At 45.2% G+C, this 12,846-nt stretch overlaps 1 long non-coding RNA gene across 1 annotated transcript in view; it reads left to right on the forward strand.

The window, feature by feature from the left end:
- The window catches only part of Gm19299 (predicted gene, 19299), a 30,228-nt gene that overhangs the window by 9,785 nt on the left and 7,597 nt on the right, over positions 1-12,846 (forward strand). The window lies entirely within an intron of this gene.

The raw sequence follows: 12,846 nt of genomic DNA on the forward strand, positions 1-12,846 counted from the left end.
GGTAGGGGAGTGGGAGGGAGGATCTGGGGGACTTTTGGGATAGCATTGGAAATGTAAATGAAGAAAACACCTAATAAAAAAGTAAAAATTAAAAAAAAAAAAGAAATGCAACTAGAACATCTGACAAAAGCAAGTTTAAAAACAGTCCATCATGGTGGAGAGGGCACAGCAACAGACATGTGTCAGGGCTGGTCTTCATGTATCCACCATCAGGAAGCGGAGACAGAGGACAATGGTGGTGCTCAGCTTGCTTTCTTCCTTTTATTCATACTGACCCACATCTGGAGTGGGTCCTCCCTTTTCAAACCAATCTGGAAAAGTCCTCAGAGATGGCCAGAGGTTTGTCTCCCTGGTGATTGTAGATCCTATCAAGTTTTTAAGCTTCCATTGGCTGCTTAACCTTGCCACCCCATCTAGAACCTTCTTACCCACAGCCTAAGGAAAGAAGAAAGAGGAAGGCGGTGTTTTTGGAGTGATCTGGAGCCCTTGGGAGGTATCACTTGGTGTCACTATCAACACTATGGGGTGGATGTGGAGGCAGCTGGGGACACCAGGAGTAAATAAATATGCAGGCTCCCTCCCTTTCCTCCATTTGACCTTCTGTTGGTATCTCATGTTAGCAGAACCGTATAGCAGTCTGGTAACCCCCTAACTACAGGTTATAGCAGTCAGCCTCCAGAGCTGGAGCTGGACAGATAAAGGTGTTTAATCTCTGCATGTGGAGTAGTGCCTGCCACGGGGTAGGGCCCCGGTAAATCTGGATACCCTTAAGCAGTGTCCTCCAATTCTTTGATGTTTCTTGGCACAACAGTGCCAAGGCCATGGCTGTCTGCTGGCTTAGAGGGGTGAGTTTAGGTTGCGCCTGCTTAAGGACTCCTCATAGAGGTAGGTAAAGTTCCTTACAGCCTCCAGTGCCCACCATATGCATTCAGCCTAATACAGAGGACGACAAAGGTGCCCGTGTCTCTTTTGTACAGCTATCAAGTGACTCCCAGTTAGAAGCAGTTTCATTTGCTCAGTGACACTGATGCCACACAGATTCAGACTCTGACCATTATGCTTGCCACTGAATGGAGCTTGCCATTTTTCTCAGGAGGACAATCATTGCCCACAACACAGACCAAAGTTAAAATGGAGTTAAACCAACCTGCCTTGGAAAGTACTAGATACTTATTCCAACTTTGCAAAAATCTTCAAAGGAAAGGGAAGAAAACCAATAATTTTCATACTTAGGCAACCTCCCAGTTGAAACAGACAGTGCTGCCTGGGGCCAGTGGCATTTCCTGACTGGCCACCACAGTGAGCATTCCTTCAGGGCACTAGCCTCCAGTATTGTCTCTGCCAGACCATCTTGCCTAAGGGCCCAGAAGGATGCATTGGAGGTCACTGAGCAGGCTGAGAATAGACTGGGTTTTGAGCCAGTTCTCTGGGAAGAGGAGGGGGTGAAGTTTAGGATGGTGGCTTTCAGGTTCCTGGAAGATTACAGAATGAACAGACCCCAGGCCAGGGTGTTGGGAATGCCTTATTTGCATAAGGAGGAATTCCAGGTGCTTCTGGACATGATCTTACAAAAAGGAAAACAGTTTAACCTGGCTAACAGAGGAGACATAACCTCCTCTGATGGGACAAAGATGGGGGAATGGGTCTACATGTGCCAGCACATGCTGGCCCAGGGTAGGGAGGAAGGAGTCTTATTCTTGCCAGTCTCTGGATGAGATTTCCAGGATTTGGGCATACCTTGACCCCACTTTTGCTCCAGGCCTGCTGACCATGGCTTCATGGCTCCCCTGACTCCACAGTAAGTAGGCTATAGAAACCTGGGGACATTTCAGCCATAGGTCTCAGATGCTATCTGATGTCATCTTTACCTTTTGGGTGGCAGAAGCTGAGGGTCTATTTGTACATCCAAAAGATTTATCTAAGTCACAAAGACGTTTGGCTGAATACACAGGAGGACAATAGATGGTCACCAAGGGGGCTAACGATGGCCCAAGATAAATTGTGATTAGGCTCTAGACCTGGAACACTCTATAAACCCATTGGCTTTCTAATGAGAAAGCTCTGTATAAGGTACAGTTCTGTTGAGGAATTCTGGTTTACAGTGTATATGGTGGACAGTCATGCCAATTTCCCAGTGAGAGAGAAAACCAAGCAGAGTGCGTGTGGCTCGACATTCCCGACGTGTATTGCTTGGACCCAGTACAGTGGATGATGTTTGAGGGCTCACATCATAGGAGGTGCTCAATGCGTGTTGAGTAGGTGTTTGATTTAGACACTAACAGTATCTAAAGTTAAGCCCAAGTGTATGAAGTGGTTCCTGGTTTTACAGCTTATCACAACCTTTTCTTAGGAATGTTAAGTGGACCTCAACCAGACTCCCAGCTTGTATGTGAAGACTATGATAGAAAGTAAAGAACTCGGGGGCTGGTGAGATGGCTCAGTGGGTAAGAGCACCCGACTGCTCTTCCAAAGGTCAGGAGTTCAAATCCCAGCAACCACATGGTGGCTCACAACCATCCGATCACGAGATCTGACTCCCTCTTCTGGAGTGTCTGAAGACAGCTACAGTGTACTTACATATAATAAATAAATAAATAAATCTTTAACAAAAAAAAAAAAAGAAAGAAAGAAAGTAAAGAACTCAATAGGAATCAGGGATGGACACATCTAGGCCTCTCCTTAACAGACAACGTTGTAGTCTGGAAATCCCAGCTCAGCTGGATGGCAGGTGCATGATTAAGTAGCTCCATCAGTGAGTAGTTTCCATGCACCAATGCCCAGTGGAAAGTCATTGGCAAGCTCTTACAGAACAATGTGGCTACACAGAGTCAACTGTTGTCTAGAGAGATTTCTATAGAGACGTCAAATAATGACAATGGCTCCAGAGTCTGTTTACTGTTAGTTGATGGCTTCCTGCTCTGCAGACTAGCTGCTAGCAATGACAGCAGCTCACCTCTCCTCCATAGGAAGGGGAGTTACAGAGCGACAAGGAGAGGAGTCAGAGGCTCGACAGCCTTTCACTGCAAGTTGCAATGGAGTGGTTCAGGCAGAAGTTCTCTGCTTCCCTGATCCCCTAGGCTTAGGGTCTGGTCTCTGACTAACTCTGAGCTAAGTCAGCATAGCTCTTCTTGAGCCCTGAAGACAGGGCTGGAAGCTGGAACTCACACAAGAACAATTTGCAGTGAAGCTTAGGGAGTGTGGTAGGAGGCATCAAGATTAATGCTTAAAAGAAGGCAGTTAGTAGAGAAAGACTGGGACCCTTCCTCATGGGGCTACAGGTAAGGAACGGAGCTTTCTGGAGGAAAGCCTGAGATAAACAAATAAATGTTCTATCAAGGGCCATGTACTTCCTGGCCCAATGCTTTTAGGGTGTTGCCTTCAGCTTACACTAATCCACTCCTCCGCTTGGGAGCACTTTCGTTTTCTTAATTATCCGTAGCAAACTCCATGTTACATCTAATTCTTTGCTGTGGGACATTAGAACCCAGATACTTTAACAGGTAACCCTGGGACATTTCATGGGTACCTTCTGAACTTAGATCTTTGGCTGTAACAAGTGTGCACACGAAGTTCACTCACTTGTTCAACCAGTGTGGACTTAGTAGCTGCTTGAGCAGATGCTGGGCCAAGGGTGGTGTCAAGTAGGGGCCAGACTGTTTTTTTCTAAATGGACTGATGTGAGGGTTTCTTAAGAAGGAGCAGATATAGTAGAGTGGACCAGCCATCAGAAAGGTGAGATGGAGGGAGGATGAAGAGAGGTCAGTTTAGGACTATTTAAGACATTGTCAAGCATTGGAACAGCAAGGAGAGTTTAACTACTCAGGATAAACCTGAGGGTGACTGGACTGTGGAGGGAGACACAGATGGTTGGGGAAAGGCCCCAGGCTTTGGGAGAGATAGCAGAAGGGCATCTGCTCTTAGCAGGGTACTATGCTGAGAGCTAGAGACTCAGCTCTGATGACCAAATGCTTACCCAGCATGCACAAAGCCCAGGGTTCCGTTCCCAGCACCGAAAACAAAAAATTCTGTTGGTACCTATCTATAATCCCAGCTCCTGGAGGTAAAGGCAGGATGATCAGAAGTTCAAGGTCATCTCCCATATATAGCAAGTCCAAGACCAGCCTAAGCTTTCCGTCACCCTGTCTAAAAATATGTAAAAGCTATGTTGGGTGACTGCAGTTAGAAAGGACATGTTCAACCATCAAAAAACTCAGCATGCTTCTCTCCAGGGCCCCCACAGCCTTTGTAGAACCCCCTATACCCAAAGCATGCACTCGGGTGGTGACGTCTAGGCAGAGACACTCATACTGTAACACAGGGGCCCTTGCGGTGAAGCGGCCACGTGAGACACCCATGCCCTGTCTTGCAGAGTTCATCCAGCCACATTCCTTTACTGGGTTCAATGAATACAAACATACAAATCCCATGAGGAACATATCTGTTAATTTACAATTGTTGACACTGAGAGGTGACAGGCCAGCGTGGAGCTGTTTATAAGACTCGGATGCTTTGTGGCTCATTTGTGTAGTTTGCCTTCTCAAATTCAAAGTTAGATCTCCCACCGTGTGCTATGTTTTTAGAACAGTCTACACAAGTAAGTGTGTGAGACATGGGCCGTTCTGATGGTGTGTTGACTTAAGGAATTTTATGTATTCTGAGCTTTTTCTTGTCTCATTGGTTTAATCATGGATTTGGAAGCTCTAAGAAGTTTTAAATTTGCTTGACTCTGAGTAGGAGTTTGAGAAATTAGGAAAGAAATACTAATTAAACCTTAAAGGAGGAGCAGCTAGACTATTGGTCAGGCAGGATGATGGGCAGGGGACACTGGCAGAAAAGAAAAATTGTGACAGCTGAGAATAGATGCAACAAAATCAATACAAAGACGGGCATGGGGATATCATCTGCAAATATTATTTTATCTCCGTGTGTATGATGCATGCTTGCCCATGTGCGTTTGCCTTTGTGTTTGCGTTCAAGAGCTCATTGTCCTTTTCCTAAGAGGTTCCTCTGTGGCTTCTTTGAATCACCTTCCTCTGCTGATCTTGAGCATCTAAACCTGAGGGCAAAGCCAAGCCAGAGCAGAGACAAGACCATGGAGTCCTGGGGTGGGGGGTGGGGTGGGAGGAGGAGGGATGTGTAATTAACTAGGCTCCACTCCACCTATTGTATGTAGACTTGGCTATGGGAGCTGAGTCAGGTCCTGCCATGCAGAGTCACCTCAGTTAGCAAAGTAAAACTTGGGAGTACAGCCCAGAGAAACCTTGGCCACCATAGAGGGAAATGAGGAATTTTCTACAGAAAAGATCAAGTCACCTGTCAACAGGTGGTTCTGCCTCCTTTTCTCTCTTCATGTTTTTGTTTCTGTACTTGACGAATCACCTTGGTATTGAACCCCCAGCACAAAAGCACATGACAATAATAAATATTTTTTGTCTCGTTTTGACATTAAAGTTTTTTGTCTTTTTCACCACTAAGTACAAGGTTAGGAAAATGGCCATCTATTCCTAATGTGCACACTTTGTTTTGTTTTGAGACAGGGTCTTGTTGTAGTCCAGGTTAGACTCAAACTTTAAGTAGCTGAGGATGACCTGGAAATAAATTTCTGATCCTTCTCTATCCATCTCCTGAGAGCTGGGATTACAGACAAGTTTATTTGATTTTGGTGTTGAGAATTGAACCTAGGTCTTTGTGGTCTACCAACTGATCTACAACCACAGCTCCTAAAAAATACTCTGTGTGTGTGTGTGTGTGTGTGTGTGTGTGTGTTTGTGTGTGTGTGTTTTGTGTGTGTGTGTGTGTGTGTGTGTGTGTGTGTGTGTTTTGTTGGGAAGATTTTGTAATATAACTTCATTCTTCAGCTGGTTTTGTTCTCTTAAAAAATTGTGTTAAAAAAAAAAAAGTTGTGTATGTTGTATTTGCCTGAATGTATTTCTATGCACCACTTTCAGCATGCCTAGTGTCCCCAGAGACAAGAAGAGAGGACATTGGATCTCAGGGACTAGAATTATAGACAGTTGTAAACCTCCATGTGGGTGCTGGGATCTTCTGGGAAAGTAGCCAGAGTTTTAATGTTGAGCCACCTGTGGGGCTTTGAATGAAACTATCTTCCACAGGTTCAGATATTTGAATAGTTGATCCTCAATTGGTGGCTCTGTTTAGGAGTTGTGGCCTTGCCAGAGGAGGTATGACATCACTGGGAGTGGGCCTTGAGGTTTAAAAGTTACATGTCTGGGGCTGGAGAGATGGCTCAGTGGTTAAGAGCACTGACTGACTGTCCTTCTATAGGTTCTGAGTTCAATTCCCAGATACTACATGTCTCACAACCATCTGAAATGGGGTCTGGTGCCTTCTTCTTGTATATCTGAAGACAGCTACAGTGTGCTCATATACATAAAATAAATAAATAAATCTTTTAAAAAGAGTTTGTTTTTTTTTTAAAGTCACATGTCGTTCCCAGTTTATTCTCTCTGCTTCCTTCTTGTGGTTTGAGATGTGAGTTCTCAGCTGTTCCTGCTGCCATGAGTGATGCCCGGTACCATGATTCTCTGTCACATGATTCTCTGGCACAATGGACTCTCACCCTCTGGAACTGTAAACCCAAATAAACATTTAGAACTTGTCTTGGTCACAGTGCTTGATCACAGCAATAAAAAGGAAGCTAAGGTGCCATTTCTCTAGCTATACAATTTAAAATATAAATATATATATATATCAAATTGAACTTATTTGGCTAAGATAACTTCACCTTCACACAATGTGTATTGTCTATAGAGATATACGTCACTGGATTGAGTTTGCTAGCGGTTGGTTGAGTTTTTGTGTTTTTAATTCAAGAGACATTATCTGCCATTCTCTTGTCTTCTTTGTGTGTTTTTGGAATCAGGGTCACAGTGGTTTCTTAAAGAAAACTAGGAGTGCTTCTCTTCTCATTTTGAAAGAGTTTGTGGAAAGACTTTGTTGATTCTTCCTTAAGTATCTGGAACAATTCATCAGTGAAGCTGTTGGGCCTAGACATTTCTTTGTGTAAAACCCCCCCAAAAAAAATGTTATATGAATTCCCAGTGTGTGCCACTGTCCAGTCTTCTTTCAAAGCCACTTAGCTGCATTTCATTGCATACTTGTTCACTGAGGATCGGTGATGAGAAGCATATTAGGCATGCTGTGGACTTCATTCTCTGGGCTCTATATGAGCTCTCACACATATGCATGTGTATTCCTATACATGCACACACAGGCACATTACCCATACATTCCGCACACTGATTTCAAAAAGAAAGGAAAGAACATTTCTCTGATATTTAAATCTTTCTCTATGTGAAACCCATTTCTCTAGAGCTGTTTGCAAAGGTACTTCTCATGGTGTCTCTAAAACTGAGGGTGTGACTCAATGACAGACCATTGTCATTGGCTTGTGCAAGGTGGGTCCCTTCTCTAGCAATACACACACACACAGTGGCCAATCTAGCCTAATGAGTGAGCTCCAGACTACTCCACTGGCTTACGGTATATTAAGAATCTACTCTGGGGCTGAAAAGATGATCTGTGGATAAAGATGCCTCCCATAAAGTGTGAAAGACTTGAGTCTGGTATTTGGGACCCACATGGGAGAGAGAAACAACTCCCAAAAGTTGTCCTCCGACTTAGATGCACGTGCTGTGGCTGAGTGTACTTCTTGTCACACACAAGATAGATGATAGGTAGATAGGTAGATGGGTAGATAGATAGATAGATAGATAAGATGCAGTACAAAGTTTAAAAGAAGAACCTGATACAGTCCAGGGGTCTGGATGGGGTTTGTGTTCTCTGCCAGTTAAAGAATTAAACAGCAGGAAACATCTGAAATACAAGGAATAGCAGCCAAGAGACCTCAAGCACAGCAGACAGGATCAGCAGTTGAAGAAAGTTTATTGGATGTGGGGAAACAACACGCACGCAGTAGACACACAGAGAAAAAGACCCTCTGTAAAGCCGAGAGTGCATTCGGGAAGTCCAATCTCTTCCACGGGGCTGGGGTTTTACTGCTGCAGGAGAGTTTTTTCCCTGCCTACTTTAGGGCTGGGCAGTTTGAAGACAGGCTGATTAAATTGGCCTACAACTGTTTCCTGACATGTCTTGATCCAGCCTTAATTTGTTGGGTCAGCCTATCTGAAGTGGGCCTGCTGGTGAGAGACAAAAGCTGTCAGAAAGAAGCTTGAATCTTGGAAATTCACTCCCTTTATTACCTAACCATGGTGTCTCCCACTATCTGTCTGCCTAACAGGGAGTCTATTTCTTAGTTACTCAAATCAACTATATGTCAGGAATTGCATTATCCATTGATAATTATAAAGTTAAATATTACATGATTTCTATTTTTTAATTCATTGAATTTTAAACGATTTGAACACACCCATAGCCTATGTATGTTAAGTATTTCATTACATTTTATGAGTTAACAAAGTAACAGAAGCCAGGTGTAGTGGGGCACGCCCTTAGTCCTAGCACTCAAGAGGCAGAGGAAGGTGGATCACTGTGAGTCTAAGCCAGCCTGGTCTACATAGTGAGTTCCAGGACAGCCAGAGCTACATAGTAATTACCTGTCTAGAAAACAGAGTAATGACAGACACTTCACTTCCCTGTGCCTCTGAGGAATCCAGGTCAACACAAAGTATCACACACACATGTCTTCACTCTGTTTGGGCACTGAGCTAGCACACTGTGGCCCCTCTCTACCTGCCCAGTTAGCAGGTCATGGAGATGGCTGTCCTGAAGACAAGAGGGCTTGGTGCTGCTCACGGTTCACCCCTCAGGGCATTGGAAGGTTACTTGGTGTGGTTCAAAGGGGAAAGGAGTCTAGAATCAATTAGACCTGGGTTTGAGTCTCAGCCCTGTCCGCTCCCAGTTTAATCAATTGTATTACCCTTAGTAAGATGACTGTCAGACTCTCTGCCTATGTCGTGCTGAGGGTGCTAGCCAACTTGCCAGCTGGATGTTGAAATCTAGCTCTGGTCCTCAGGCTTGAATGGCAAACACTAACCACTGCTCCTAGTCTCCATGATTGTTCGTACTTGGGGCGTCTCTGCACTCCAGAAGAGGGAACGAGAGAAGCCAAGTGTGGAGGTTTGCCCTGTAATGACTGTAATGGAACATCTGTAAGGCCTGTTGGGTGGGGCTGGCTGTGTAGCCTGGCATCGACAGTCTTCAGTACCACACCGGCCTCCAGCCCTGCATCTACCAAGAGGGATCCCAGCAGCTCTGGTGAGGACTGAGGTGCCACAGGGTTGCTGCCGTTATGAATTGAGTCTCCAAAGCTGCCAGGGAGGATTGGCCTCCTCTTAAGCAAACACACTTGCCAGAGACTTACAAGGTTTGTCTTCACTGATTCAAAAGCTCAGGTTTTTAAAGAAAGAGCCATTGTGTATAAGGACAGGAAATACTAAGATTCACAAATACTTCATTTTCCTAACTCCCCCTCAGGGAAACTGCTTGGTCAACACTTCTTACAAAGCTTGCAGGAGCTCAGAGACCTTCTCTTATCTGCCTGACATGACCTTCCCAAGGATACAGGAAATCCTTGTGGGTTGAGGGTCTATGGGAGGTGGGCTACATCTTCCCAGGCCAGAGCTGCCAAGAAATCCTCTAATCTTGCAGGGTTGGGGGCACCTCATAAAATTGCTTCTCCACCCACACAAAAATACCACAAGTTTTGCAATCAAAGCCATGCTCCCAATTTCCCTTTCTTGTTCTAGAGCGCATGCCCAGGGTCTCTGGACTGGACCTATTATTTCACTAGCCTTCCTGGGGCAGCTCCCTGAGGCCATCAGCCGTAAGGACACTAGAACTCTGTGGAAAGTTCTGGGACCATCTGCAGTGAAGCTGCTACTCTGAGAAGGTGAAAGGGTGAAAGGGAAGGACAACCCTATGTTTGTCCATGCCCACTGCTTGGTTCCAGGATTGTGCGTGCCCCAGGGGCTTCCGTGCTGAACCAGGTGCAGGGTGTTGTCTGTGTAATAAAGTATTCAAGTGCTGCCCCACTGCCCTGTCCAAGCAGCAGACAGAACCCTTCCTAAAGGGCAGCGGTAGGAGCAGTTTTGATGGTGCACATGAGGTCCTGGAGCCTGCTTCCCTGATACTGCTAGGTTGGTGCAGGGTGGGGAAAGTCCAAAACCAATGAAAAAAGCTCGTCACTGCTTCAACAAAGGCAGAGACATGGCTAAGGCTGTGCCTGTACCCTGACCCCACTACAATGAACACGTGGTCCTTTTGGAAAGCTCCTGAACTGGGCCCTGGAAGCTCTCAGGTCCATGGGGTAGGAATATGTGGTGTACAGTAACTACAGCAGAGAGGAGACAGACCCACCTTCTTCCCCTAATGGGACAACCTATGCGGTTTGCCTTCCATCTCCTCTGGGAAGGTCTCCTTGCTGTCTCCAGCCTGGACAGAGCTACTCTGGAACTTACAAATGATTAATAGTCCAGATCACAAATATTGCTGTGGTTAGGAGGAGTGTGCCAGGCCCAAATCTCTTTTCTACAAGTTGCTGGGTGTGTGGTTTTTCACAAGTCATTGGACTTTTGGGCTCTTTTCTCCTCTTCTCTTTCCATGTGTGTCTGCGTGCAGCCTCCATAAAGGTCAGAGGTCAACTTGGGGTCATTCCTCAAAAGCTCTTCATCTTGTTTGTTTGTTTGTTTGTTTTTTGAGACAGGGTCTTTCACTGGCCTGAGGATCCCCGATTTAGTAAGGCTAGTTGGCCAGCAGCAAGCCACGGGGATCCTCCTGTCTCTGCCCCCTGGTGCCAGGATTACAGGTGTGCTCTACCTTGCCTGGCTTTTTAAATGGACTCTGGGATCAAACTCATGCTCGCTTAGCAAGTGCTTTGCCAACTAAGCCACGCCCCACCCCATATCTCATTCACTGTGTAGAGCTGTGGGGAAGACATGATTTAATATACACAAGACTCGGCAATGTCTGCCACAGACAAGCCCTCAGTAAAGGCTGCTCTGAGACACGCCTCTCTCCAGCTGCAAAGCATAAGATGCTATTTTATTAAAACTCTTTGTACAATTTATTTTGATCATATTCTTTCTCTTCCCCCAGTCCCTCCCAGATCCTCTCCACCTCCACACCCGCCTGACTAAATGTTCTTTCTCTCTCAAAAAAAAAGGGAAAAAGAAAATCAGGAAGAGCAATAACAAAGCAAAAAATAAAATCAAAACAAACTAAAAAAAAAAAAAAAAAGAAAAAAAGAAAGAAAGAAAGAAAAGAAAATCAGACCAAAGAAAAGCGAACACAAAACAAAACACACACACACACACAAAGATGGGGTTCATTTTGTGTTGGTCTACTACTCTCGGGCATGGGGACTGTGCTGGAGTGTGGTGTGGTTGATCGGCCCAGTGACACTTCTAGCTTTGCAGGAAACTGATCATTCTTCTCCCCATCAGGTGTCAACTGCGAATAGCTTCTTGGTTAGGGGCGGGACTAAGTCCACTCGGGTCCTGAGACCCGACCATCACCACCATCACCACCAGGCCTAATGCTTTCACGCTGCTGTCCTCCTCTGCTCAGAGCCACAATTTTTCTCTCTCCAAACAGATAAATTTTAATTACAAAAAAAAAAAAGAAAAGAAAAAAAGTGGGGGGTGGGGGCGGGGAGGGAGGGAGGGAGGGAGGGAGAGAGAGAGAGAGAGAGAGAGAGAGAGAGAATGAATGAATGAGAATGCATATGAATATAAGGTTGTGCACAGGTAGGGAGATAAGGAGAATCTGAGAGGAATTAAGGGAGGGGGAAAGATCTAACCAAAATATCTCACCTGAAATTTTTAAATTAATCTTTTAAAAATGCCTGGTTCACGCTAAGAAATACTTCTTCGCCTGGGCAGGAACTGAAGAATGTGGAGACACAGAATTCATCGTGGCAGAGAGTTTATACATTCAAGGGGTGTTTTGTTTTGACAACAGGACTTGTGTAGTCCTGGTTGTCTTAGAGCTCTCTGTAAACCAGGCTGGCCTGGAACTCAGAGAGCCAACTGCCTTTAGTTTCCAAGTGCTGGGATTAAAGTCATGCCCCTCCCCCAAGGCTCCTTCAAGGTTTTTTTTTTTTTATTCCAATAGGTTGAACCTGACAAAAAGCTATTGAATATCCTGGCAATCTCAGATAGAAAGATATTTGCTATTATTGAGAAAAATATACTAAGAATTTAGGGATAGACCAAAAAGAGTACAGGAAATCTTTTCAACGTCACACAGGGCTTTGCTGAATAGGACCTCTCAGAAGGTGTGTGTGTGTGTGTGTGTGTGTATGTATGTATGTATGTTTGATATGTGTGAGAGGGAAGGGTTTTCACATGCTGTATAGTTCATGTGGAAGTCAGAGGACGTTTTGCATTGATTCTTCCCTCTCCACCTAATTTAGGTGGGGTCTCCTCATTGTGTAAGCCCGGCTCACCAGCAAATATCTGGAGGTCTTCCTGTCGCTGCCTCCCCTCTCTGAATAGAGGAGTGCTGGGACTGACTGCAGACACTTGGAAGATTAGGTCCTGCTTTCGTGTGGGTCTGGGTTCTGAACTCTGGTTGACAGGCACTTTGTCCCACTATGGTCTCCGTAGCACCTCAAGAAGGGTCTTCATTAATCCCAGCACTTGGGAGGCAGAGGCAGGTGAATTTCTGAGTTCGAGGCCAGCCTGGTCTACAGAGTGAGTTCCAGGACAGCCAGGGCTATCCAGAGAAACCCTGTCTCGAAAAAAAAGTCTTCAGTGCTCTCCAGGAAACATCTCCACATCACTTGTCTCATTACTTTTCTGTTAAACCCCTCCCCTCCACAGTAGGAAGTTGCATGTTAATTTGCTGGTTTTTAGCCAGATTAAA

The sequence above is a fragment of the Mus musculus genome, chromosome 9, assembly GCF_000001635.26.
Source record: "Mus musculus strain C57BL/6J chromosome 9, GRCm38.p6 C57BL/6J".
In the NCBI taxonomy this organism is placed as follows: Eukaryota; Metazoa; Chordata; class Mammalia; order Rodentia; family Muridae; genus Mus; species Mus musculus.